This window comes from Macaca fascicularis, chromosome 3 (genome assembly GCF_037993035.2).
Source record: "Macaca fascicularis isolate 582-1 chromosome 3, T2T-MFA8v1.1".
Classification (NCBI taxonomy): domain Eukaryota; kingdom Metazoa; phylum Chordata; class Mammalia; order Primates; family Cercopithecidae; genus Macaca; species Macaca fascicularis.
Genome location: NC_088377.1, coordinates 165023274 through 165051183, shown reverse-complemented (window position 1 = coordinate 165051183; position 27910 = coordinate 165023274).

Sequence of the window (27910 nt, the reverse complement as noted above, 5' to 3'; positions counted from 1 at the left end):
TAGTCCACTTGCATTGCTCTAAAGGAATACATGATATTGGATAATTTATAAACAAAAGAGGTTTATTTGGCTAATGATTTTGTAGACTGTACAAACATGGCACCAGCATCGGTTCCTGGTGAAGCTTCAGGAAGCTTCCAATCATGGCAGAAGGCAAAGGGGAAGTTGGAGTATCACATGGCAAGAGAGGGAGCAAAAGAGAGAGGGAAGAGGTGCCAGGTTCTGTTAAACAACCAGATCTCACATGAACTCATATAGTGGGAACTTATTACTGCCAGGATGGCACCACCGTTCATGAGGGATACATCCCCATGCTCCAAACACCTCCCACCAGGCCTCACCTCCAACACTGGGAATTACATTTGATCATGAGACTTGGAGGGGACCAACATCCAAATTATATCACTAACCAAGGCTGAGATACATTTTCTTGCCTGCTTCCTCTGGTGTTTATGTTGCCTTGATTTTTAACCTTATCTATCCTGCATGTTGACTTTTGGAGGCATCATACTTATCTAGGTCTGTGGTCCATCTTTCCACATGATGAAAGGTCTTGATTTTGTCTTCTAACATCATTATGGTTCATTAAACCAAAGGCTCCCAGGGACTGACTGACCAAAGTCCACAGAGAAATTGCCAGCTTCACTACATTCTCAGCTTTCTAGATTTATGCTTTTTTATGTGGTTTGGGGCCTCTGAATTTCCTTAACTTTCTCATTGGCAAAGCTTTGACTTAAAAAGAGTATTTGTTATTTTTCCTAGCATTTCCAGTTGTTTTGAACTGGAGGAATTATTGCTCTGTGGATATTCAGTCTTCCTTGTTTTGGAAAATAGAAATGAATATCTAAATTTTCAACTAATTTGGATTGAGTCATGAACTCTGAAGAGAAGGCATTAAAAGGAATACGTTCTAAGATGCCGATAGATATTTGAAAATATATTGACATAAGTACCATCTCTTTTATTGGAGCAGTCTGTGGCTGATCAGCTATGCCAAAGGACATGCAAGGAGAAAAGCACTGGCCTGGATCCAAAAGGATAGTTATATAAATGAAGTTCTGAGAAAACATTCAGAATTTTCTCAGGGGAAAAACTGCAATCACTCACAACTCTGGGATGTAGTTCATCTTCAGGGACTCCTGCCTCTACCACCTGTGGCATCATGCTGACATTGATGGATGAGGGAAGGTAGATGCCAACGTAGAAGATGGCTGATTAGGTAAGAAAATTTTTCTTTCAGATGACAAATCAATATCTCAGAGCAAGACTCGATAGTTAGCACCTGATCACAAAAGATCACAAAATATTGTGGTGGTATTTTGTGGCTACTTCAACAAAAAACTCTAGGAATAAAAAAAGTTAAATCAAACCAGCTTTTTTTTTTCAGTGGATTTAAAAAAATTGTTTTTAAAGGTAATAGGCCCAGTGGGCTTAAAACACAAATTATCAACATGAAAGGCTTAATGATAGTTAAAGGCATACAAATTATACGTAGGGCTTGGAGTGGAGCTGTTACTGTGTGCAAAATAATGAGTAGTTTATTTTGTATATATTGTACTGATTTATATGATCTTCAAACACAGGTAATGGCAGCAGTTAGACAGAGTGTACCTCAAGAATTTTGTATTATAAAAACAACAAACATTTCTTATGCTTCGCAAACATTTTTGTTCCTGGGACTCCATTCTGAGTGAGCTCTGGGTTAACTGATGAGAACTGATCTTGGTTCTGCTCTTTTTACACTTTTCCCCATGATATTCTGCTCCTCGCTCCTCTTCCCATATGTCTCAGCAAATGCTGCAAGAGGCTTGATGGGCGATGTGTGTGTGATATCTTGCCTAAAATGAAAGTGTAACATATATTCCGAGAAAAGCAACAGTAACCACACTTTGGGCATTAGCAGAGGTGACAGATGTTGCAAGGAAGGAGGACTGTATTTTTCATGGCTACAGAACACCATTCCCTCGGGCCAACATTATGTTCCCTCCCAATGCACAATGTATCAATAACCCCAAATCCTCCCTCTGTGACGGAATAACAGAAGCACTGATCCCTGTGGCTGTATTCACTCTGGCTGTAATTGCTCTTGTTATGGTACACTCAGTGCCATGTACGATGTTTTTCTTCCTGGTGCATAAGAGCTTTCACGGCCATGTAGAGGTTCTGCTCTCTGCTGCTTCCAGAGCCTTATGTTTACATGCCAAGTCCTCAATCTCCCACTCCAAGATCACTGGGCTGAACAAGGAACAGGACTGTGTGATGTAGGTCCTGACTTGGCCTTGACCCAAAATTTTCTGGGTTGAATCAACGTTCATTGTTGCTGCCTTTCTCCATGGCAGGGGTTGGGCGATGTGGAGAAGGCCTTGCTGATCAATTCAGAATCATTTTTCCACTGATTTTCTTGGAAGGATTTAAATTCCATACTATTTTCCTCTTTTCGTTTCCCATATATTTTTATTTTGTAATAAAAGCTAATCTATACTGTATTTTGGACTTCATCCATCTGGCCACACTCCCCTGGTCTGCCTTTGAAATGCAGCCTAGAGAGATCAGCCTTCCAGACGAAGCTTGCTGCCGTCAAGATCTGCTCCCGCCTTTTCTCCTGGCCACCATACCAGTAACTAGGCCCACCAAGTGAAAGACAGTCCTCCAGGCCTTCTTAGAAACAGTCAGTTGTGAGTTTTGGGGACTTACATTTTAGGTACATTCTGGCAAGGCCACTTCCCTGAGCCTTTAGTCCTTTTCCACACTCTGCCAGTGCAGTTCTACTTTTGCTGTTCTTTTAATGGGAGCTACCATTTTTCCAAGCTGCTGTGAGCCTTCCCAGCAGCACATCAGGGTTCTTGCCAGGGCATGTGATTCTGTCTCACAGGAGAGTACCCCTGTATCAATCAACTCTGCTTTATTCTAAACACTTGCTCCCGCACCCAAGCATCATTCTCAGGCACAATTTCCTGGTTCCAACCAACGTACCTGGGGCTTGTACCTCCTTCAGAGTGAAATCTGAGTAAGGGAAACAGTATAGAGAAAAAGGAAGGGGGAGCTATGGCGCAATGTGGTTTCAGAGACAGTCCAGTGTCAGCATGATCCAATGGGGAATATAAATTGCACCCCAGACACTATCCCACCTTAGACAAAGAAATAGGGCTTCTGTACCCCCATTGAATCAATTACTGACCTTTACCAATGAGGTAAGTGGAGGCAAGGCAGCTTCAATTGTCCATGGGTATTACCCAGAGAAGGCTAATCATGCAAACTGTCTGCTGACATATCCCACAGCAACCAGGGTCTAGGATTATCAGCCAAACCAGTAAAAAGAATGGCAGGGAATCAGAACATGCCACGAAGATAGTCTGTTAAACCATTTATCAAAATGTTTCTTCTAGCATGTTAATGCTTAGCTGAAATTATAATATCTGAATCTTTACTAATATTTCAATCAGAATGTGTTACTACCATCTTCCCATACTTATGTTATTTGTAACCTATTTTAAATGGATTTAAAGATTTTGAGTTACAATTAGTTGTAGAGCTCTATCCCATCCTAATTGTAAATTCTCCATATTACCTTGCAGAGAGAGTTACACATGACATTTAATAATTTAAAAAAATGTTTTTGATGACATGCAGCAGAGTTAGCAGGAAAAAAATGTATAGCAAATCATTTTATAAAGAAAAAATTTACCAATGTATCTTTATGTAAATCTCAATCTCCATATATTGTATTTGTGGCTGTGTGTCTCAGCAAAGGTCCTTGGAATAAAATGGCTACATATGTGTACAACTGGAACAAATTCAAAAGGATATGCTTTCTACTTGAGAGACAGTTGATCAGTTGATGATAATATTTTCAGGGAGACCTGTGGTCATGTTCTAGAGGAAATCTTGGAAGAGGGATTAATTAAAACAAACATGGAAATAAAGTATACTAAGGCAAGCTTTAGTTTTTGTTTTTCTCAGTCCTTATTAACAGATACTGCAAACTTGGTCTTCATTGAAAAAAATGTTCATGAGCCCATAAAGATCTTTCAAATGTGCTCAGCTAAATTAAAGTATCTTTAAGCTAGTTTGTAAAAAAACAAACAGAAAATGTATGCCACCAAATAATAGCAATAGAGTAGAAACAAACAAGCAAAAACAATACTTTGTCAAGAAAACCATCAAAAGTGGAAAGAAGTCATTTCAGTTGTTAAAAGGCAGATAGGATGGCATATGAATTAAACCAATTAACTTGGTAATATAAAGCTTCTTTAAGGCATGAATTAAACACTTTCAGTGGTTCATTTTTTAATAGTTGGTTGCCTTTGCAATGTAGTTTAAAATTATTTTTCATATACATGTTCTGCCTCAGATGCTCAATTCATTATCCAGACCAAGACACTGAAGTAGAGTTAGTAGGCAACTTACCAAAAAACCTGAACAGTGGAACAATGTCCTAAATCTTCAGGGACTGTTCGCTATTTGTGTGGTGCACCGGACTGTCTCCCTGATGTGACTCCATCACCTGCCACAATTTTCCAGACAGTCTTTGAGTCTTGAGCAAACTAGTTTGGAATTGGGTCATCCCCTTCAGCATAAAAGAAAAGCCAAAAAAGGACCTATGGGCTATATTTCCTGTGCCAAGTACAGTGTACTTGTTAGGCAAGCAATAGTCATTGTATAAATACATAAAAGTGCTTCTTGCTTTTATGATAATATGAATTTTACACATGGATGCCATACTGATAAACATTTTATTTTACATTATTTACATTCTAATTTATTAAAATAGATAAATATTAGGAGATGGGGATTATCAAAGATTGGAATACTAGCTTAAGGTGATTTGAGTTAGGTGAGTGCATGTGCAAAGGTCTTTATAGGCTCACAAATAGTTTTTTTAGTGAAGGCTAAGTTCTGGGTATCTGTTAAAAAGGGATTGGGAGAATAAAAATTAAAGTTTTAGATAGAGTTCATATTTTGTCATATTTAGATATTTAAAGCTAGATATACTTTCAGATCTGCTATAACCTAGGAACTCTCAGGCTAACTCCTTGAGGCTTATCTTTCCAAGTCCGCAAACACCAGCTTTCCCCTCTTTCAGGAGGCTCCACTTTCCCCATATTGTTCACATTTAGACAGAACTAAACTTCCATATATCATGAACAATTGGAGGAAACAAACTATACCATTGAGGCAAGCTTCATGTATTTCTCTTTTCTTGGCATAGGTTTAAATCATGTCATAATCATTTTCAGTCCCTCCCTATCATTACTCCCATTTTATAAAATGGCATTTTCTTCCATCTTCCATCGTTATCCACAGTTTAGTGAATATCTAAGGTGCAACTGTACACTTACAAACATCCGTTAGAAATAAATCCTTCACTTGGCCAGGCATGGTGGCTTATGCCTATAATCCCAGCACTTTGGGAGGCTAAGGCAGGCAGATCACTTGAGGCCAGGAGTTCGAGACCAGCCTGGCCAACATGGCGAAATCCCTGTCTCTACCAAAAAGTACAAAAATTAGCTGGGCATGGTGGTGCACACCTGTAATCCCAGGTACTTGGACAGTTAAGGCATGAGAATTGCTTGAACCCAGGAGATGGAGGTTGTAGTGAGTTGAGATTGTGCCACTGCACTCCAGCCTAGGCGACAGAGCAAGACACTCTCTCAAAAAAAAAAAAAAAAAAAAAAAAAATTCCATCACAACATCCTTCAAATTTGATGTTAATATCCAATTTTATAGATTAAAAAAATTAGGTTTAAAGAAGTTTGCAAGCAAGTGGGAAAAGTAGAACAGGAATCTTTATTTTACTCTATAACCATATTCTTTCCAGTAATATTCCATGCAGATGTACTAGATCCTAAATGATAAATTTATGCTTATTTTGATAGTATACTCTTAATTCCACCTTTCAGCTTCAGAACAGTCTTATTTTTCTCTGTAGTTTAGTCTCTGGGAGAAGGTTCTTTCCTGTATGACTCCTAGGTTTACACACCTGACTCTTAAATGACTCATATTCTAGAATAGAGTAAGTGCTGAGTTTCAAATTCTCTGCAGCAACTCCCTCCCCCAACTCTTACAGGGAATTTGAAGTTTGTAAGATATATGAGTGGCCAGTTTTGAACTCAAGAATTAGGCAGACTTAGCCACCGTTTCCCTAGCAGTGGATGGGGCAGACTTCTCCTCTTCTCCCTCCTCCCAACACAAGGCTAGGGTTCTACATACCTTACAGCATGGAGGACAGAAGAGAACATATGTGCTCTGAGAGGAGGTGCTCTGAAAAGGAAAAATAAAGAGCAGAGCTGAGCCCTCCGTGGGTTGTTCTTCCAAATTTACAATTCATGTAAATCAGTAAACCTGCATAGGGGTAGAGTGAATTAAGGCCAGAGAGGGGCCAGTACTTAAGCTTGTTTTTTCACATCGGGAGAGAGGAAGAAGCTTTCCTCCAATTATAATGCTAATGTAAGAACTTCAATGCAATTGTCTATATCTCAATTTCAAGCATTTCTCTCTGAGACTATCACCTCCTCTCTGACCAGTTCGCTGCCTTTGGTATTTTCATTTCAACAATCTTTTGATCCCATTGGGACCTAGAATCCACTGATACTATGACCTTGTGACTATCCCTCATTGCCTTCTTTTCTAGTCCTCTTTATTGTCTCAACTGAAATGCTACAGTCAATCATATAATTACACCTTTAGATAATCTCTCAAATCCCTTGCTTCTTTCTCGCTTTATTATGCTGGTCTTCTTAAAAAGAAAATGGCATAAAAATGTATTCCAGGTAATCTTAGCAGGAAAGTAGTAAAATAAATCCATAAGTAATGTGTGCATGCAAATACTTATAAAATGTATGGCCAATAACTCACAAAAACAGAACAAAAGTCACCTGGTGGGTGACTTTGCCACTTAAAGTCTTTGGGACCCTCTCTTTCTAAAATGTGCCAGAACACTTTAGAGTAGTGCTATGGTTTGAATGTTTGTCCTCTCCACGTTGAAATTCAATTTCCATTGTGACAATATTGGGAAGGTGAGACCTTCAAGAGGTATTTAGGTTGCGAGAGCTCCACCCACAGGAATAGACATGATAGACATGCCATTATCTCAGGAGTGGGTGCATCATTGAAGGAGTGGGTTTGCCCTGTCTTGTATGCTCTCTCTCTATTTCTCTCTCTCTCTTCCCCCTCTCTCTTTTTCCCTTTCTCTTCTCTTCTGCTCTTCTGCCATGTGATACCTTCCACTATGTTATGCTGCAGCAAGAAAGCCCTTGCCAGATGCCAGCGCTTTGATATTGAACTTCCCAGCCTTCAGAACTATGAGCCAGTAAATTTTGGTTCACTATAAATTACCCAGTCTTACGTATTCTATTATAGTAGCACAAAACAGACTAAGACAGTGATATGGGAGACTCTTCTGATTTATCTCCTGTCTTCCATTGGCCTCTACCTAGCCATTCTTACTCACTTCTCCCTATCGTCCAGCCACACTGACCTAAGCTCTCTTCCAATAATATACACTTCCAGGCATATCTTTTTGGAATAGCTCTTGTCACCTGTTTTAACTTCTATTCATCTTTCTGGACTTAGTTTGGAAATCATCTGATACACGAAGCTTTCCTTGACCTGCCTCTCCCCTTACACCATGCCTGGTCTGGGTGTCATGTTCATGGGACTCCCATCGCATCCTTGTTACTTCTATCAGAGCTGTCCTTACATTGTAATATAATTATCTCAACTGTTTGTTTCCTCAACCTTTTTAAGGGCAGGGACTACATTTTATTCATTTTAAAATTTCATTTTTGTATATCTTACGTGCCTAGTAAAAATGCTTGGTGCCTAGATTATGTTTAATTAATGTCCGTTGAATAAGTGAATTAATTGATAAATGAAAACATGAATTCTTTTGCTAAAAGTAATGTTTTGGGCTGAAGAGTGGAATCAAGAGGTGCGCCCTATACTCTATGTTTTTGTTGGACATTTTAGTCTTTATCTTCTCCCTGTCACAAACTGATGTTAGAGGATAAATAAACGTCTTAAAGGACTCAGGGCTTTTAATATAAAGGTCCAGCTTATGTCTTTACTACTCACTAAAAACTAATCTGTTAAGCCTGAGTTATGGATGGAAGCACACATTTTAGAATGATGCTTCTAAGGAAGGTTTGACCAAGTCAAAGACCATAATCATGGCATTTCCCAGAGCATCTAAGAATTTAAAGGAAAGTATTCACTTAACTTTAACTTTCAGGCACAGAGACATAATCAAGAGAATACCAAGCAGTTCTGAAACCTTAGTGGTTTGGTGGGCAAAACTGTTGATTGCAGTTTCTAGATTGACATACATTTTTCGTCAGAACACTTTAGGGTTGCCAGCCCAAATATATATGTGTACCCTAAAGGCTGTGTACCACCGTAGTGATGCTCTATGAAGACAGTCTTCATTATCTTCTTAAAATTCAAGTCCAATTGTCATTAGTACTAATTGTGTCTTTTGTCTATCATTGTTGCTGTTAATAGCAATATTTTAGTGACAAAAAGTTTGATATGTTTTGAAGGATTTTAACAGAGACTTTAACTAGATGTAGAGACACTGACTTCAACACTAAATTTATTATCTTATCTCTATACTATCAGCATTTTGATAAATCTGTAGATATATATCCATATATAGCCTTAGTAAGTTTAAAATATGTTCCCAATCTCTAACAATACTTAATGCAAACCAAATCAACCAGTGAGCCAATATAAAGAGGAGCATTTTTAATCTCATTTATTTTGGTGATGTTAGTATTCTTATTATATAGAAACATAATTTTTAGAATAAGCCTTTGATTCCTTCTACTTTTTAAATAGGATTTCCATGGAGTTAAGTTAGTTTTAAATCTAGTTTCCATCATTTAGAAAAGGATGACTGACCAAAACAGTTTGTTCAATGACATTTAAAAATCATTCTGTCCATAAATACAGCTCTACAAAAATTTTAAATAAAATGTTTTCTCTAAGAGTTTTCTCTGAAAGTTTAAAGGATATTAAATAAAAAGAAGGCATTATAAATAAAATAAAATAAAATATATTCTGAAATGATTACCACTTGAATGTAGTACTTTCTTTTCACTGAACATTTTCATAAAAGTGGTTTTGGCTAATTATGATGTCTGTATATATAAATTCTTTTCTGAGAATCATGGTATGGCACTAACTATTAGTGTTTTACTCTCTGTTATGGTAAATCTTCAACTTTGATAATAACTAACTGAGCACAATTGCTAGTTTATTTGCAGCTCACTGTGGAAACATTAGCCTTCATTTAAGAGAGGGCATACCACAAAACAAGAGTGGAACATGTCTCATGTCTCTATGACTAGCTTTAATGCAGAATTCCCATACATTCTTATTTCATTAACATATGGTAGTTTGTTTTTCACTTCTTTTTTTTTTTTTTTTTTTTTTTGAGACAAAGTCTCACTCTATTGCCCAGGCTGGAGTGCAGTGGTGTAATCTTGGCTCACTGCAACCTCTGCCGTCCAGGTTCAGGCAATTCTCCTGAATCAGCCTCTCGAGTAGCTGGGATTACAGGTGCCTGCCACTGCACCCTGCTAACTTTTGTATTTTTAGTAGAGACGGGGTTTCACCATCTTGGGGTTTCACCATCTTGGCCATGCTGGTCTTGAACTCCTGACCTCATGATCCACCAGCCTTGGCCTCCCAAAATGCTAGGATTACAGGCATGAGCCACTGCACCTTGCCTTTTTTTTTTTTTTTTTTTTTTTTTTAGGTTCGGAAGACCATTCTTTTTAGTGACCAGAGATATCCTTCTGAACTGTGATGTTTTTGTCTTTTCTTTTTTTTTAAGGAACTGAAAGTTCTTGCAGCAAAGTAAAGAATTTCATAAGGCATCTTGCAATATTTTAATCAATTATTTCTCTTCAGCATGCTATATTCCAATGGGTTTTAAAAAATAATTTTAGAGTTGAATTGTAAAAATTATGCTTGACTGACAAATGAAATCTCAAGTAATGAACTTGTGGCTGAGGAAAAATAAGTATTAAAATTTCTTTCTGAGATAATTTTTTTTTGCAATTTTTATCCAAACTCATCTTTCAGGATGTTTCTCATGATACACAACATAAACTAGAAAAATGACATATTGAATATTTCCAAAAGTCACATCATTCCAAATATTCATGAGTTCACTAAAATTTTTATTTGTTTTATTCCTACCAAAGCTAAGACTTAATCTTAAGGCTTGCCAAAATAAGACAAGTTTTACTTCTGGGTGAATGGAGGCAAATACATTAATTCTGAAAGTTGAAAAATATATCGTGACTTAATATAATAAACTCATATAGTTGACATCTTCACATAGATCTAATGGATCACATATTCAGAGGACTATCTTAAGGTAAACAGATACTGGTCTAGTAGATTCCATCTTGGATAATTGACACACTAATTGTCATTTCAATGGCGGCACCAGAATCTTCCTTTGTGTTGGTTTGTGCTTAAAGCATTTGGTATAACTGCAATTCAGTGTACTTTTTTAGGCTTGGTGATTGGGGGACCAGTAGACTCTCTGAGACTTTTGGCTCTTTGGCCAATAAGCACCAGTGTTTTGGCAAAGAGGATGCTTATGTGGCCACCAACTCCCCAGATGTTTATCTATTGGTGAGCAGACATGAAGGCTTCCGCTTCTGTTGTGTCTCTGACTCAGTCCCCCTCATCCATGTCATTACTCCTCTAGATCACTGACACAGCATCAATGCAGAGTTCTGAATGCCTCTCACTGCTTGTTGGAAATTGGAAGCTAAATCTTTATTTGCTTCAGTCACTGAGACAATAGCTCTCCTCTATGGAGGGCATATCACCTCATAACTGGAGCTTTACCTGTTTAATGTAAGTGCTGTATAAATAAATTAGAGGAGAATGTCAGGAAGTGGGGTGGGGAACATATGTGTGAACATACGTGTAGAAGAGAAACTCAGAAGGATGTTTATGGTTTTCTTTACTCATATCCTAAACATATATATTAACACTATATAGATGGTACGTTGAGTTTCTTCCCACTATGTGCTGGTTACTTAAACATTCTTTTATATTCCTTCACAACCCTGTGAAACAGTGATGTTATTATCCTGTTCAATAGATAAGGAAGCTAAGGCTTAAGAGGTTAAGTAACTTGCCAAGGTGACGTGGCTGTTAAGCAATGAAGCCATGTTGGCTTCCATCCACTCACTCCAGAGGTTGGCTCTGAACCATTCTGCAGAGATGCTGCAAATATAGTCTGTATGACTGAAAGTACACCCCTGGGGCTGTGCAAATGGTAGCCCTTCGACTCTGCTCTACTGCACTGGGCAAAGGGAAGAGTAGACATAAACTTAGAGCTCATTTTGTTCTCTATTGAAGGACTTTTGTCTGTAAATAGTCTCCATTATTCATGCTCTAAGGTCCTTGAAGAAACAGCAGCACTGGGAAAGAGATGATAATTTCACACCTTTGTTGTTCCTGTTTAGTGGTGACAGTTTATTGCAAGTCTGTTTTTTTATAGGGCAATGCCAGATTGATTTATATTCTATTCTGCAATAGAAAGAAAGGAAGAGAAATTTTATTTAAAATGAAAAGATTCTTAAAGTCTATGGGAAATGAATAGGATTTTTAAAAAGGTTAAAATTTTTCTCTTTTGACATTTTCTGCTATGTTAACATTTCGGTGGTGTTTGGTTGAGGGTGAGACCTTTTCTGTTTTGCATTGTTTATGTTTGTCTCAAACAAATCAAGTCCTTTGTTTTAAAATTTTTCTGTTTTTTTCTTCTCTTTTTCTCCGCCAACTTTTGTTATAGTTTCAGGGGTAGACATGCAGGCTTGTTAAAAGGGAATATTCTTTCCTACTTTTTAAGAGCATGTTTCCCTAAGAAAATACCAAGTTTTTCCTTAAGGTTAAAATACAGTTGTTGAAATGATGTTTGCAGTTTTTCTGTGTTTAAAAAATTTACACTAGAAATATACATATCTCAGAAGATAAATGCAGGTTTCTCTGTGTGTGTTTTTTAGTTGTTTTCTTCCTGTTTTAAAGTATTTTAAGTACTTAGCTTCTGAAATAAAACACAATTATATGAACATGGAAGCCATGTTTATGTAAGATATGCAATTTTGTCATTATGCAAGACACTCAATTTTTATTTGCATAAATGGATAACCCAGGCCAAAACTCTTCTTTGACTAAAGAAATATCGACATAGCATTTCATTAAGAAGCATGAATGAAGGCTCCCAAGCTCAGACTTCAAGGCTAATATTCTACATTAGTAGTCATGAGGACCCAGTTGTGTGTATAACTGCCTGACTGCATAATTTTTCTGGTTTAAGAGTCACAGAATTATAGAATTTCAAGAATTGGAGAATTAGCTGGTTTTAGCCTCCTGCTGAAGTAAAACACACATATTTTGATATATTTTTGTTTCTTTTTTTAAAAAAATCACATTTTGCATATTACAATAAAGAAAATATCCTGTGCAATCTTCCCCTTTTGTATATGCCCTCTTGGCACCTGTTTTAGTTTCATAGGGCTGTCAAAACAAAGTACCACAAACAAGGTGGCGTCAAACAAAAAACATTTATTTTCTTACAGTTCAGAAGGCCAGAAGTCCGTTGACGTGTTAGTTTTGGGTTTATTCCTATTGGAAGCTTTCAGAGAGAACCTGTTCCCTGCCTTTCTCCTTGCTTCTGGTGGTTGCTAGCAATCCTTGATGTTCCTTGGCTTGTAGACCCATCACTCCAATCTCTGCCTCTGTCTTCACATGACTTTCTCTTATATGTATGTCATTGTCCAAATTTCTCTGTTATAAGCACACCAGTCAATCAGATTAGGGCCCACCATAACCCAATATGACCTCATTTTAACTTGATTATGTCTGCAAAGACCCTATTTCCAAACAAGGTCACATTCACAGGTACTGGGGTCAGGACAGCAATGTATCTTTTTAGGTGACACACTGGTACCCAATGTGAGTAAAACCCTGTACTAAGACAAAGTTCATGGTTGAATGGACAATCGATGAAATGCTATTTATGCATTAGTTCCATTGCTGCAAACTTTAAAGAACTATTCAAAGTGTTGTTTTCCCTAGAATATTGAATATTGACTTGAAATGATTCAGTGACAGATTGACATGTGAAAATCTCATGAATAATATGGTGATTTCATATTATTGATATTTGTTGTAATAATACTTAAAACCTGGTGGTTTTAGTGGTCTAAGTAGTTGGTAAACATTAAGAAAATGAGTCAGATGTACTCTGTGGCCAGAGGAAGGATTCTGAACTCAGAACTTCCCATTCCCCAAGTTTGCCTGAGGAAATTTAAGGCTAGTCCAAGAAGCCACAGCAAAGGAAACAGACTGAAGTAGGGGCAAGACCTGAGAGTTGGCATTGAGGGCACCAGTGACATTACTCTTGGGCAAAGGCAGCTCTGCTCTGCAATTTTATCCAGCTATTGATGTGCTGAAATACTCGGGTGAGGACTCCTATATATCCTTAGCCAACATCCAAGTGCCCAGAGGGGTATGGGGATCTACATGAGAAACACAAGCCTACATGTTAGGGTCTGTCTCTGGGCAGCAGAGAAAGTAGAACAGCAGGGAGGATTCCATTGCCATAAGGGCTCTGCCAATAAAGGGCAATATGGAAGATGCCCTGCAAACAGCTCACTAAGGAAGGATGAAGAGTTCCCCAACCAGGATCCCCATATCACTGGCAAATACTCATGGTCATACATTGAGAAGCTGTTGGGAAACCATAACTTGCTTAATGAAGGAAACATCTATGAATTTTTCAACACTATTAATTAAGACGTTCTTACGATCTGTACTGGCTCATACACCTATATGTTAAGGAATTGAGGGCAATTTGCTAAGCTCTCCAGTGGGGAAATTTTCCCTGGGTATTCCAGGAGAGGACTGAGCCAAGGAGTGTTTCACTCAAATGAAGTGGGCCAGGTCTTTTGTGCCGAGGACAAATCACCTGAATGTTACTCTGTGGTATGCAAAGTTTCACGTAAGGTTTTAATAGATACATTTCTGGGGGGATGAAAGTCCATAACTTTTATTTGATATTCAAAGGTCTTCATGACATAAAAACATAGACATAAAATTATCTAATTTATGAGAATGCATGCTCCAACCCTTACCCACTCCTACTTTTCTCACCTTCTCTCTTTTCAGTCTCCTCCGAACTCTTACTCCGTGGACTCCTTCTCATACTTCAAACCTTAAACTTCATTTTTTTGACTTTCTCATCTAAAACAAATTCTCTCCTTTCTGATTATTCTCTGCTCAGTTCTCCATTAGTTTCCTCTAAAACACTTATCAATACATGTACGTAATTTGTTTATTTTTATTCTATCTCCCAAAGGCAATAGTCTTGTCTATTTTATTTCCTTTCAAATTTCACATGCCTAGCACAGTTCCCAGACATAAAGGTTTTTCAGGAAATGTTTGCTGTGTACAAAATACATGAATAAACATACTTTAACATGCAGTAGATTTATAGAATCATAATCTTAAAAGACATTTCCAAATATTCAATTTTTCAGCTATATTAGCAATTATTTATGCTGATGAAATCAGTGGCTGTACCTATGATTTCAGCTTAAATTGCCTTTGCAAAATATACGGTTTCTTAAAGATTTTTTTTTCCAAGCCAGATACTAGCAAGCAGTGAAGCAAACTATAAAACTAAAATGAAAATTAGGGAATATTTTCTTCAGCATAATAGAACTTGCAAAACATAAATGAGCCCCAAAACAGTTCTTGTTACTAATGTCTGCATTTCTGAGCATGTAGAAACACGATGTATTCTGTTACTGCTTTATGTAATAACATCAAACCTAATGGGCATTGATTCACAAAACAGTGCACTCAGAAAAAGTGGGTCAAGAAAGACTGACATCATGCTCAATTCATTTGGTGGCTAAGTCTTTCTGTGCCTTCCTTCCTTCTTTATTTTCTTTCTTACTTTCTTTCTAAACCTAGAAATATTAGCCTGACTTTAAATACTTTCGAATTTCCAGTTAGTCAGTCAGATAGGATATGTGAATCTGTATATTTGTATTTGCCTGACTTCATTGTTTTTCTTCTTCTTTAACAGCTCTTTTCAGGAAAACATTAACCATGAAAGAATTGACCATTCATCCCGGGCAATTCTTACACTCAAGACAGCTGTCACTGATGTAATGGCATTTCAATACAAGTAACAGAAAGCTTGCTTTATACAGATTATTGTTCCTTCATATAAAAATAAATTGTAATTGCACATCAGAAAAGACTGTTAAAGCTTGGTTACCCAAGAAATATATCACAAAAAGGTCTTTCTCCAGTCCTTTGCTTTAGGAAATGTCCTAATTTTTCAGTCAACAATGCCTCAACTGATAGCACAATTTGCTCAGATTATAGCTATACCTGTAGACATCTGAGTTCAATAAAATATTATTTTAGGCTGGGCACAGTAGCTGTATTAGTCTGTTCTCACACTGCTATGAAGAACTGCCCAAGACTGGATAATTTACAAAGGAAAGAGGTTTAATTGACTCACAGTTCCACGTGGCTGGGGAGGCCTCGGAAAACTTACAATCATGGCAGAAGGGGAAGCAAACACATACTTCTTCACATGGCAGCAGGAGAGAGAAGTGCCAAGCAAAGAGGGACAAACCCATTTTAAAACCATCAGATCTCATGAGAACTCATTCACTGTTACAAGAACAGCAGCACAGGAGTTCCTGTGATTCAATTATCTCCCACCAGGTCCCTCCCATGACACCTGGGGATATGGAAACTACAATTCAAGATGAGATTTGGGTGAGGACACAGCCAAACCATATCATTCTGCCCCTGGTCCCTCCCAAGTCTTATATTCTCATGCTTTAAAACACAATCATGCCTTCCCAACAGTCCCCCAAAAGCTTAACTTATTTCAGCATTAACTCAAAAGTCCAAATGCAAAGTCTTATCTGAGACAAGGCAAGTCCTTTCCACCAATGAGCCCGTAAAATCAAAAGCCAGTTAGTCACTTCATAGATAGAATGGGGATACAGAATGGTGTCAATGTTCCCATCCCAAATGGGAGAAATTGGCAAAAATGGAGGGGCTACAGGCCCCGTCCAAGTCCAAAATCCAGTCGGGCAGTCAAATCTTAAAGTTCCAAAATGATCTCCTTTCACTCCATGTTTCACATGCAGGTCACACTGATGCAAGGGGTGAGCTCCCACAGCCTTTGGCAGCTTTAGCCCTGTGGCTTTGCAGGGTGCAGCCCCCTCCCAGCTGCCTTCATGGGCTTGCATTGAGTGTCTGTGACTTTTCCAGGTGCATGGTGCAAGCTGACAGTGGATCTACCATTCTGGAGTCTGGAGCATGGCAGCCCTCTTCTCACAGCTCCACTAGGCAATGCCCCAGTGGGACTCTGTGTTGGGACTCTGACTCCACATTTCCTTTCTGCACTTCTCTAGCAGAGGTTCTCCATGAGGGCTCTTCCCCACAGCAAACTTCTGCCTTGACATCCAAGCATTCCATACATCCTTTGAAATCTAGACAGAGATTCCCAAACCTCAATTATTGACTTCTGTGCACCTGCAAACCCAACACCACATGTAAGCTGCCAAGGCTTGGGGCTTGCACCCTCTGAAGCAGTGGCCTGAGCCACACTGGCCCTTTTAGCCACATCTAGGACACAGGGCACCAAGTCCTGAGACTGCACAAAGCAGCAAGGCCTTGGGCTCAGCCCATGAAATCATTTTTTCCTCCTCAGCCTCCATGTCTGTGATGAGAGGGGCTGCCATGAAGACCTCTAACATGCCCTGGAGAGCTTTTCCCCATTGCCTTGGTGATTAACATTTGGCCCCTTGTTACTTATGTAAATTTCCGCAGCCAGTTTGAATTTCTCCTCAGAAAATGGATTTTTCTTTTCTATTACATCATCAGGCTGCACATTTTCTGAACTTTTATGCTCTGCTTCCCTTTTAAACATAAGTTCAAATTCCAAACCATACCTTTGTGAATATATAAAACTGAATGCTTTTAAGAACACCCATCACATCTTGAACACTTTGATGCTTAGAAATTTCTTCCACCAGATACCCTAAATCATCTCTCTCAAGTTCAAAGTTCCACAGCTCTCTAGGGCAGGGAGAAAATGCTGCCAGTCTCTTTGCTAAAACATAGCAAGAGTGACCTGTACTCCAGTTCCCAACAAGTTTCTCATCTCCATTTGAGACCACCTCAGCCTGGACATCATTGTCCATATCACTATCAGCATTTTAGTCAAAGCCATTCAACAAGTCTCTAGGAAGTTCCAAATGTTCCCACATTTTCCTCTCTTCTTCTGAGCCCTCCAAACGGTTCCAATCTCTGCCTGTTACCCAGTTCCAAAGCCACTTCCACATTTTCAGTTATCCTTATAGCAGCACCTTGCTCTCTGCAGTACCAATTTACTGTATTAGTTTGCTCTCACACTGCTATGAAGAACTGCCTAAGACTGGGTAATTTATGAAGGAAGGAAGTTTAATTGACTCACAGTTCACATGACTGGGGAGGCCTCAGGAAATTTACAATCATGGCAGAAGGGGAAGCAAACATGTCCTTCTTTAATCATGGCAGAAGGGGAAGCAAACATGTCCTTCTTTACATGGCAGCAGGTGAGGGAAGTGCTGAGCATCAGGGAAAAATTCCTTATAAAACCATCAGATCTCATGAGAACTCTGTATCACAAGAACAGCAGCATGGGGGTAACTGCCCCAAGATTCAATTACCTCCCATCAGGTCCCTCCCATGACACGTGGGGATTATGGGAACTACAATTCAAGATGAGATTTGGGTGGGGACACAGCCAAACCATATTAGTGGCTCACACTTGTAATTCCAGCACTTTGGGAGGCCAAGGTGGGAGAATCAGTTGAGCCCAGGAGTTCAAGGCTGCATTGAGCCATGATTGCCTCTGCAGTCCAACCTGGGTGATGGAACAAGACTCCTCTCTCTCTCTCTCACTATATAGATATAGAGATTTACATATATATACAGTACACGATGTATTATTTTAGAGCCCAGTTTATATTTATTTATCCCTGACTGATTCTTTTATAGACAATATAAGGAACTATATTTTAAAAATTAAAAATAACATTCTTTTTCTGACAAAAGTACTGCATGATCATTGTAGAAAATACTAAATATATGGATAGACAAAACCAAAGAATTAAAGCATGCTCTAATAAAACTGTGATGAACATCCTTTTGATGATATACATTTATCCATTTTGAATTTTCTTTTTAATTTTTTTTAAATTGGCAAGTAAAAATTACATATATTTGAAGGGTGGGGGGCTAAGGAAGGGATAGTATTAGGAGAAATACCTAAGGTAGGTGACGGTTTGATGGGCACAGCAAACCACCATGGCGGGTGTATACCTATGTAAAAAAACTGCACATTCTGCACATGTACCCCAGAACTTAAAGTATAATAATAAAAAAAAAAGAAACGGGTGAGGAGGGGCAAAGGGTCTGCAGGTAGATAAGCATTTTCTAAAAACTATTACCTGCCTATACTTGGTTGGCTTCAGTGATCATAAAGGGAAGTAACCTTATTCACCAGACATGGATGAGACAAAGTAAATGGACTTGCCTATTCCTTGAATGGAAACCAAGGAAGATAAAAGGTTTGGATAGAAGAAGGGAAGGTGGATAAACAGACTGAGGGGTAGAACATCAGGAGCCACCAAAGTGGAGGACAGGAGCCCTTAAAGTGGTATTTCATCTTCACAATCAGCAGATAAAAGAGAAAGAAACTCAACACAATGCATATGCTGAGTTATTGTTAGCAAATATGTACAATAGTGTGATTGGCACGGCACAGAAATAAAAATCTGTTCATGGAAATAGTTTGAAGTAAGCATACACAATTTCTTCATTTAAAATTGTACTGAGATATTATTGCTAGTATTACAAAAATATTAATAATTAAAAGTTTAATAAAAATTACATATATTTATGGTTTACAACATGTTTTGCTATTTGTATACATTGTGGAATTACTGAAAAAACTAATATATGCATTACCTCACATATTTATCATTTTGTTGTTGTCATTGTGAGAAAAACAATTTGTAAGTATACAATATGCTGTTATTAACTATGATCACCATAATGTACAATAGATTTCTTGAAATTATTCCTTCTGTGTAACTGACATTTTGTATCCTTTGACCATCTCCACAATCCACCCACTCCCTAGCCTTGGTAACCACCATTTTACCCTCTGTTCTATGAGTTAAATTATTTCTTTAGAATAAATTTCTAGTTTGTAGAAATTTTCAAGTATATTATACATGTTTAAAACTATGTATTGATACTTGCGTGTTATGAATGAACCAAATGTAATTTTTCTTTTACAAACAGTCTAAGCTATTAGGATAAAGATTAAGCCAAACCAACTGAAAAAGATAAAAAGGATAACTTATTCCAAGTATATTAACCAGGAAAAAAAGTCCAACTCAGTCCTTTAAATCATGTTAAATTAATTACAATTACGTTCAAGCACCATGAGGACAAAGATTTCTGTCCACTACTTAATTCTCTTTTCCCACAGCAGAACCTGCCATATAATAATACTGAAACATCATTTGTTGAATGTTGGATGAATTAATCAAGAAAATGTAATAAAACTATGGTTTGTATGCAGTCTATAGGTGTTTTTGGCAGTATAATCTAAATAATTAGAACTTTTTCATTAGTATCTTTTATGTTTGAAGCCCACAGATATTTACTTTTAGTTAATATGTGAGGAAACCAGGGATCATATGTATTAATCTCTCTAGTTTTTCTTGCTCTAATAGTCCAGAAAAATTAAGAATAGAACTGACCCACACAAATGAGAGATAAGTCATAAATTAGCTGATATTTACTAGCTAAAGATATCTAAAATTGAGACCTATATTTTATATATGACTTACTAGGAAATGATTCTTGAAACAGAGGATGATTTTAAAGGTTGGAAGAAACTCACTGCAACCCTATGTGTAGCATTACATCTGGGCCTCATGATTGTGCACTCTGAGTTATGTTGCCAATTTAACTTCATTCTCATTTAGATTCTCCATCTAGTAGCCTCTGGGCTTGTTTGTATTTTCTGTTTATGTTGAATAAAGATAATTTAAAAAATATTTCCCCATGTTCAACTTGAAAAATGAATGCTAATCACTTGGAAAAGGCCATTTTGAAATCTGTTGAACCAAAATCTAGTTTAACTATTTGGTTAAGTATCAGTTTTAATTTTTTTCCCTCATCCAGATAGGCCCCAGTAATTCTGCATACTATATGATACTCCTATGTTCTTCCTCCAACAAGATTAGGCAAAGCAAAACAAGCAAAACAACAACAACAACAAAAATCCAGCAGCTGACAAGTGCCCCCAGCCACTGATAGCTGCTCAGAGAGGAACTTTTCCAGCTCCCTTTTGGAAAACTCTAGTTTTGCTGTGACTATTACACATGTCTTAAAGTTTATCTATCATTATCATTTTCTTTAGTCCAATAAGATTTATCTACAATTATTCTTCAGTCCAATAAAACTTTAGTTAAAATCTATTAATTTCCAAATCTGTATTCTATCTGATGCTGCCTACCCTGACCTCTCCACCCATACCCTGAAAAAAATTAATAGAAGAAAAAGAAAATTATTCCTCAAGCTTTGGGATCCTAACGCCATGCTATTCTGCTATCCTCTCCATAAACTTACAGTAAATTGTGCTTTTAAAATTAAATTTTGAAGAATCTTCCTTTTCATTTGAGGTAGATTGAACTATTGGTCCCAATTCTTCATTACCCTGGAATAATACCATACACCCACATCCTTACCATGGCCTCATATTGGGTCAAGTGTACATTCCTAACCTTTGACCTTTGATTTGGCCATGTGACTTTCTTGACTAATGGGATGTTACTGTATGCGACCTGAGCAGAGGCATGTAATATGCTTACACAGAGAAGTTTGCCTCTTGCACTCCTGCCTGTTGCCATGAGAAGAACATGTCTTGGGTAGCTGCTATTCCTCAGAGGATGACAGACAGATGGGAGAGACCTGGAACACAGCTGAAGGTTGGAACCACACCCAGATGAACTCAGTCTGGGTCACTAAAACTCCAGCCCATCACACACATTCAAGACAAAGAAACAAATGCATGTTGCTGCAATTTTCCAGTAAGATTTTGTGGCATTCACTAACTGATGCGCCTTTCCTTTTGCTTTTTAGATTCAATGCTTATCTACCATACAGGATTTCTGTGCTTAGTTGTGAGCATTATTTACAACCTCTCAATTGTTTTCTCATTATTGATTTTATGATTCATAATCCCAACACTGGCTTATGCCCTTAATTATCTCCCTATTTTGATTCAGACTGGATAATGTTGATTTGTAAATGATTCTGTAACATTTACAGTGAATGTCTGTCATGAGACCTAGTGAGTTCATAGTTTTGGAGTTTCCTGACCTGCTAGAAGGTGGGACCCACTCTAGAATGAAAACAGAGTGCTTAAGGACACCAGCCTTGGGGGCAAAAGATTTTGGTTCAGAATACAGCTTTGCCACTTATTTGCAGGCATGGTGAAGTTGGGAAAGTTTCATTTTGTGTTAGGTGAGTCCATTTTAGATTTGATTATTGTAAGGTATGGTCCTTACTCATTAGAATGATTTTTTGGGGGTCTCAGCAGAAGGCCTGAGGTTCTCGGAAATGTATTTCCAATCTAGCTGAGCCAGAATCCCAACATTTTAGTCCTTCTTCATCTCTATATCATTATTCAGTTCTCACCCCTGTGGTAGACAATCTCTGCTAAGTTTCCCAAAGTCTCATTTTGTGCATATTCAGCCAATCCCAATATCCCACATTGGATCTCTCTGCAGACTTTTGCCTGTCCTCCATCAATATAGTTCAGGGAGTTTCCCTCAAAATTCCAACACCCCTCAGTAACCAGGACCTCCAGTCTTGGCCTCCTTAACTCTTTCCACTCCTTTTGGAGTCCACCTGTCCAAGTCAAGACAGAAAAGTACCTCCAGGCAGAAATCCAGGACAACCATGAGGCTTACTTTGTGTGTTATCCTTTGCTGAAGAATTATAGTCATGCACTGCTACTGTTTAATGCCTGAAAACAGTTACTTCCCAAGGCAGGTGGATTACTTGAGCCCAGGAGCTAGAGACCACCCTGGGAAATAGGGCGAAACCCCATCTCTACAAAAAAGTACATAAATTAGCTGAGCGTGGTGGCATATGCCCATAATCCTAGCTTCTCAGGAGGCTTAGGTGGGAGGATTGCTTGAGCCTGGGAGGTTGAGGCTGCAGTGAGCTGTGATCGTGCCACAAGTATTCAAGCAACAAATATGTTTGACTAATATTTAAACCTATATTTCTCTAACAACATCAACCATTAAAGAGTATATAAGATTTCTCCCTCTAAGAATAATTTGGCCATAAAAGTTGAAGCATAAATATTAGGTAAGAAGCATACAATATTTGAGCTATCATAATTTGGTGTGTTATTATTTACACCTAGAAAATCTAAAAGAATCAACTAAATTCACTACACCTAATATGGTAATTTAATAATTTGGCCACAAAATCTGCCAGGCGCGGTGGCTCAAGCCTGTAATCCCAGCACTTTGGGAGGCCGAGACGGGCGGATCACGAGGTCAGGAGATCGAGACCATCCTCGCTAACACGGTGAAACCCCTTCTCTACTAAAAAATACAAAAAACGAGCCAGGCGAGGTGGTGTGCGCCTGTAGTCCCATCTACTTGGGAGGCTGAGGCAGGAGAATGGTGTGAACTCGGGAGGCGGAGCTTGCAGTGAGCTGAGATCAGGCCACTGCACTCCAGCCTGGGCCACAGAGCGAGACTCTGTCTCAAAAAAAAAAAAATAATTTGGCCACAAAATCAAAAGTCTTTCTACATATTAAGACTTCTTTTGGCTCCTGGTACAGGAGGAACTGCAACCACAGGCACAGGTCCTTAGCTCCCAGAACCTCTCTGGCTAAGATGGGAGGACAATTGAAGTGTTGAAATCTCTACAGGATGAGTGGTCCCAGGTTGTAATTCAGGTGTGTCAAGTAGATGACAAAAGGGGACTGATGCTGCTGTGCATAGTAATGTAATGGGCTGTCATCTTTGTGGGTTATAGACTTTGCACTTTGTTTTGTTTTTAGGAAATTGCTTTCTTCAGTATTAACGGCCTGATTTTTTCTTCTTTTCTTCCCCTACACTCCTCAAAGATTGTGTGTGTGTGTGTGTTTAAAGAATTGTTCTTTACTGGTTATCTTAGAAGAATGAGAAAGATTATCTTCTAACAGTAGTAGGGAAATCTTGGAAGACACCAGGACTTGGGAAAGTGGAGCGCAACCTAGATTCTTCTCTCTGTGTGCATAACTAGCCATCCCTCAAGGTGTAATTCTAACTTGAGTAAGTCAGTCTTTGGGAAAATCATCGTAGTTCATTATATCCAACGTAAGATATGGTAAGAGAAAAGAGATTAATCCTCAGAAGAGACAACCCCTGTGGGCAGGGCGGGGTGATGTTTCTCTAGAGTGTGGTGGACACTGGCTCTGTAACAAAAGAGACACTTCAAGGAGGAGAAAGAAAGGCAGCTGTCAAGTCAGAGAAGCAAGGAGAGCAATTGGGCTGTCCCTATAAGGGGGTACCAGAGACCTTCTTTTTCTATGAACTGTAGGCAATCTTTTACCATGTGACTTTTAGTTTCTCTCCAGTGCTCTCATTTCTTTAATGTAGCCTCTGTCTTTCTGGTATACTTTTTTTTTTTTTTTCTCTCAGAAAAAAACTACTTTTTTTTTTTTTTTTTGTGAAACAGAGTCTTGCTCTGTTGGCCAGGCCAGAGTGCAGTGGCACGATCTCGGCTCACTGAAATCTCCCTCTCCCTGGCTCAAGCAATTCTTCTGCTTCAGCCTCCCGCCTTGCTGGGATTATAGGCATGTGCCACCATGACTGGTTAATTTTTGTATTTTTAGTAGAGATGGGGTTTCACCATGTTGGCCAGACTGATCTCAAACTCCTGACCTCAGGTAATCCACCTGCCTTGGCCTCCCAAAGTGCTGGGATTACAGGCATGAGCCACCGTGCCTGGCTGAAAAAAATTTTAATATTTGTCATGTTTACACTCTTTCATGCTACACAGATGAGCCAAAAATACTGCTTTTTTTTTTCTTCTTTAGTAACTACTTCACTCATGACTCAGGGTCCCCATTCCACCGGATTGATAGACAGACTTGACCTTGGTTCCTCAAATTCCCTGTCTCCCCTAGGGTTCTGTCACGGTCCCCAGATCATACACAGCATTAAAACACAAGTGTCCCACAGGTCATTTGGTAATTGATTTACACAGGAGACTACTAAAAAGTGATCAGGATCCTGATTGTGGCTGTGATCATTGAAAAAGTCACCAAGAGTAACGGTCATATACAATGATACATATAGTTTCTGGTATACTTCTGTAGCATTGTGAGTTAGCACTGTGGACAGTTAAGTAATGAGAAGTTAAGGAATATTTAGTCTTGCTAAGGTTGTGGCATCAACACTGATTCTGGAAGGCCAGTAGTCTCTGTGAAGCAAGGGAAGCTGAGAGAAGCACACAGAGGGTCCTAAGGGGATGGCTTAGGAAAGGACAAAAGGCAGCCTCCCACTAGCCAAATGCACCAAAGAAAGGCAACTCCTGAAGCAGGGAGGGTTATAAATGGGTTACATAATGTTTTGTGAAAGTTCATAAATCTCTTCTTTAATGTAATTTTAATTTCTGTATGCATGAGGTACATATGTAACAACATCAACCACAGTAATAAGAGATAGCATTTACTGAGTGTTTGCTATTTCATACTTTGTGCCATACTTGAATTACAGAGTTTGGGAGAGTTTACGTAACTTGGTCTTGCTCACAAATCTAGTAAACAAAGGATCCAAATCCAGTAACTGATTTGGGGTCCTATGTTCTCATACACTGTAAATAAGTAAGACATATTGAGTACCAGTATGTAGAATAAGTTACACAGCCTGTACTAAGCCCCAGGAATGTACATTATTCCTTCCATCAGTGACCTAGCACACTGGATTTTTACAACTCCATGAAGTAAGTACAGGGAATGTTTGTTGGAGGCAAGGTGGGCTGGGCATTCTGTTTTCTAAGTAATAGGAGTTCCTTCCTTCCAGTTAAAAATATTAAACGAGTCAAGGCTGACTACAAGAATAACATATGGATACAGGATATAGAAAATAGATACCTGTTGTACCAGAACAATGATTGTCTACTAGTTTTTGTCCTAGACAACTCATGGGAGAATATCTATAAAAAGATGTTTCAGAGATGCTTTTATAAATTGCTACGTGAAAAAAATGAATGTAAGAAATGTTGCATATTAAAATGCTTATGACAGGTACATTTATTTTCTAATCTCCTACCCTTAAGTGTGTTCACATGACAAATGTTTGAATAAATACTTAGTATGAAAGATTCTGGAATGTAGGTGTGCTAATATACTTGCTAATGATAGCTACAGTTGTCTCTTCTTCTCCTGGAATGTAAAATAATAAATCACCATCTCAGAAGTCATTTTGAAAGCCTTAATGAGATAAATCCTCATTTTTCCAGGCAATATTTATGTTGTTGAGGGTTAGTCATAATTTTCTTCTCTTAATGATGAAAGTGATGTCTTGCTACTGAGCAGAGGCAAAATATGAATGTTAATGTCTTACAACTGGGAGAACAAATCTATTAATTAAAGGAGTATTCCATTGGAAACTGTTTTTCTTCTCTTCATTAAAATGAAATAACTAATTTATTTAATTAATGATTATTCCCAAAGCTACTTCCAGATAATTATTATATTGAGTTTTAATTGGCTAATCTATACAAACTTGGCAAAGCATCAATATAAAACTGATATTTTTAAATGTTCATCAAAAACTGTAACTTTCCTCTCTGTTCAGAGAACAATTATAACAAATAGAAGAGATGGGAGACTGAGCCAATGGCTTGGTAATGTAAATCACATCCTCACTATGCAGCTGTGTTTTGGAGGAAAATTGTTAACAAACTTTTCTTGTCTCCCTAGTTCTTATTGGTGATAAAGCATTTATAGGAGATTAAAAGTTTTAGCTCTGTAGTTATACTAAAAGGCATATCTTTCCTAATATAGAAACAATTTAATAAATACACTTTAAAATAGATTTGCTATTTTGTCCACTTTATGGTATTTTCTCCCAAAGAAATGGAGTAGGTGACTATGCCGAATAGAACTCTTCTCCAGTTCACTTTCTCAATTCAAACCCCAGAGCTGGGGTCTGTGACACGAGCTCAGTTTGGATTGGGAAGCTGATTTCTGTGGGTCCTTGCTGCCATCCTTGATTCTGTCATGAACATGACAGATACGAGGAAAACAAACTTCCAAGGACCCATGAAACAATTTGAGTGCGGATTCTGACCTCTTAAAAGCTTTTAAAAACAATTTTTTTCACACGTACATCACCTTCAGAACGGACTTCCTGACGAATTCTGAGCCTGACCACCCTCTCTGGCATCTGTCCCCAACTCCACACTGCAGAGAGACTGCTTGAGTTCAGCAACACTTTTAGACAAAAAAAGGAAATCTTTGATGATTTAACCAATAATTTCTTAAGACCTCTTTTCCTATTTAGAAAATATTATTTGCCATCTTTCGCTTGACTTTATTTGGTTTTATTTGTTGGTGGAGAAATGGCAATTGAGATGTGAGACAGTAGGACTGATTTTGAAACTGTGAGATAGACAAAATCAGTGGTTGTCAACCATACCAGCCCCAACGCCCAGTTTGTTGTTGTTGTTGTTTGTTTGTTTTTTTGAGATGGAGTCTCGCTCTATTGCCCAGGCTAGAGTGCAGTGGCACGATCTCGGCTCACTGCCAGCTCCGCCTCCCGGGTTCACACCATTCTCCTGCCTCAGCCTCCTGAATAGCTCGGACTACAGGCTCCACCACCACGCCCAGCTAATTTTTTTTTTTTGTATTTTTAGTAGAGACGGGGTTTCACCGTGTTAGCGAGGATGGTCTCGATCTCCTGACCACGTGATCCGCCCATCTCGGCCTCCCAAAGTGCTGGGATTACAGGCGTGAGCCAACATGCCCGGCCCCAATGCCCCTTTTATAAAAAATAATTTGCGGCCGGGCGCGGTGGGTCAGGCCTGTAATCCCAGCACTTTGGGAGGCCGAGACGGGCGGATCACGAGGTCAGGAGATGGAGACCATCCTGGCTAACACAGTGAAACCCCGTCTCTACTAAAAAATACAAAAAACTAGCCGGGCGAGGTGGCGGGCGCCTGTAGTCCCAGCTACTCGGGAGGCTGAGGCAGGAGAATAGCGTAAACCCGGGAGGCGGAGCTTGCAGTGAGCTGAGATCCGGCCACTGCACTCCAGCCTGGGCGACAGAGCGAGACTCTGTCTCCAAAAAAAAAAAAAAAATAATAATAATAATAATAATAATAATTTGCAGCATCCCTTTTGCTATCCTTAAATGCTAATACATAATTTTGCAAACCAATCAATAAAATATCTTAAAAAATAAATGATAAATACAAGGAAAGTGATTTATAATAAATAGTACCTACTTCAATATATAGGGATGATCATATTAAAAGATGTTAACAGAGAAGTAGTATGACTGTGTTTACAAAGAATCACTACAAACAAAATGACCCCAGATATAGATTAGCACACACACTGTATTAGTTAATCAGTTACTACCAACAGCATTGCTGTCTATGATATATTTATGTGAAATGGTGATATTTTATTTGTAAAATTCTGAAGAACACAAAGTAAAATAATTATCCTAATTTGCATGGTAGTAGCATTCTTGGGAAAATTTGG